Source organism: Corythoichthys intestinalis, unplaced genomic scaffold, assembly GCF_030265065.1.
Source record: "Corythoichthys intestinalis isolate RoL2023-P3 unplaced genomic scaffold, ASM3026506v1 HiC_scaffold_55, whole genome shotgun sequence".
In the NCBI taxonomy this organism is placed as follows: Eukaryota; Metazoa; Chordata; class Actinopteri; order Syngnathiformes; family Syngnathidae; genus Corythoichthys; species Corythoichthys intestinalis.
In genome coordinates, this window is record NW_026651624.1 from 5,001 (window position 1) to 7,500 (window position 2,500).

Genomic DNA, 2,500 nt, shown 5'->3' on the forward strand with positions numbered 1-2,500 from the left:
CATAATTTAAATTTTTGAACAATTCGCGTCACAATGAAGAACCCAAATGGTGGCTGACAATAAGTCAGGGATATCTACCTCTATAACTATGGCTTAATCTTTAGTGGGATTTCTAGCTTTCCAGTGATGTAGCACACCAGTGTTTTCCCCGATAGAGAAAAAGAATATCATGTAAAAAGGAAAAAGAGGTTGCAAAAGTCGCATTCTCTTCTTACGGTGCGAACTTGTCAATGCAGCCCCTGGTAGACTGTATTAATGTTTCTTGCCCCTGGTAGACTGTATTAATGTTTCTTGTCCCTGGTAGACTGTATTAATGTTTCTTGCCCCTGGTAGAATAAATTTTGGTTTCTTGCCCCTGGTAGACTGTATTAATGTTTCTTGCCCCTGGTAGAATAAATTTTGGTTTCTTGCCCCTGGTAGACTGTATTAATGTTTCTTGCCCCTGGTAGAATAAATTTTGGTTTCTTGCCCCTGGTAGACTGTATTAATGTTTCTTGCCCCTGGTAGAATAAATTTTGGTTTCTTGCCCCTGGTAGACTGTATTAATGTTTCTTGCCCCTGGTAGACCGAATTTGCGTTTTGCCCCTGGTAGACTGTATTAATGTTTCTTGCCCCTGGTAGACCGAATTTGCGCTTTGCCCCTGGTAGATGCTATTGTGGTTCCTTGCCCCTGGTAGGCAGACCGGCCACAGCCCAAAGCGGCTTCCACGCCGGCCTTCCGCCATCGCCCAAGCTGCTCTCACGCCCCTGGTAGGCTGACCGGCCTTCCGCCATCGCCCAAGCTGCTCTCACGCCCCTGGTAGGCTGACCGGCCTTCCGCCATCGCCCAAGCTGCTCTCACGCCCCTGGTAGGCCGACCGGCCACACAGCCCAAAGTGGCTTCCACCTCGGCCTTCTGCTAGAGCCCAAGCGGCTTCCACGCCGGCCTTCTGCCATCGCCCAAGCTGCTCTCACGCCCCTGGTAGGCTGACCGGCCACAGCCCAAAGTGGCTTCCACCTCGGCCTTCTGCTAGAGCCCAAGCGGCTTCCACGCCGGCCTTCTGCTAGAGCCCAAGCGGCTTCCACCTCGGCCTTCTGCCATCGCCCAAGCTGCTCTCACGCCCCTGGTAGGCTGACCGGCCTTCCGCCATCGCCCAAGCTGCTCTCACGCCCCTGGTAGGCTGACCGGCCTTCCGCCATCGCCCAAGCTGCTCTCACGCCCCTGGTAGGCTGACCGGCCTTCCGCCATCGCCCAAGCTGCTCTCACGCCGCTGGTAGGCTGACCGGCCACACAGCCCAAAGTGGCTTCCACCTCGGCCTTCTGCTAGAGCCCAAGCGGCTTCCACGCCGGCCTTCTGCTAGAGCCCAAGCGGCTTCCACCTCGGCCTTCTGCCATCGCCCAAGCTGCTCTCACGCCCCTGGTAGGCTGACCGGCCTTCCGCCATCGCCCAAGCTGCTCTCACGCCCCTGGTAGGCTGACCGGCCTTCCGCCATCGCCCAAGCTGCTCTCACGCCCCTGGTAGGCTGACCGGCCTTCCGCCATCGCCCAAGCTGCTCTCACGCCGCTGGTAGGCTGACCGGCCACACAGCCCAAAGTGGCTTCCACCTCGGCCTTCTGCTAGAGCCCAAGCGGCTTCCACGCCGGCCTTCTGCCATCGCCCAAGCTGCTCTCACGCCCCTGGTAGGCTGACCGGCCTTCCGCCATCGCCCAAGCTGCTCTCACGCCCCTGGTAGGCCGACCGGCCACACAGCCCAAAGTGGCTTCCACCTCGGCCTTCTGCTAGAGCCCAAGCGGCTTCCACGCCGGCCTTCCGCCATCGCCCAAGCTGCTCTCACGCCCCTGGTAGGCTGACCGGCCTTCCGCCATCGCCCAAGCTGCTCTCACGCCCCTGGTAGGCTGACCGGCCTTCCGCCATCGCCCAAGCTGCTCTCACGCCCCTGGTAGGCCGACCGGCCACACAGCCCAAAGTGGCTTCCACCTCGGCCTTCTGCTAGAGCCCAAGCGGCTTCCACGCCGGCCTTCTGCCATCGCCCAAGCTGCTCTCACGCCCCTGGTAGGCTGACCGGCCACAGCCCAAAGTGGCTTCCACCTCGGCCTTCTGCTAGAGCCCAAGCGGCTTCCACGCCGGCCTTCTGCTAGAGCCCAAGCGGCTTCCACCTCGGCCTTCTGCCATCGCCCAAGCTGCTCTCACGCCCCTGGTAGGCTGACCGGCCTTCCGCCATCGCCCAAGCTGCTCTCACGCCCCTGGTAGGCTGACCGGCCTTCCGCCATCGCCCAAGCTGCTCTCACGCCCCTGGTAGGCTGACCGGCCTTCCGCCATCGCCCAAGCTGCTCTCACGCCGCTGGTAGGCTGACCGGCCACACAGCCCAAAGTGGCTTCCACCTCGGCCTTCTGCTAGAGCCCAAGCGGCTTCCACGCCGGCCTTCTGCTAGAGCCCAAGCGGCTTCCACCTCGGCCTTCTGCCATCGCCCAAGCTGCTCTCACGCCCCTGGTAGGCTGACCGGCCTTCCGCCATCGCC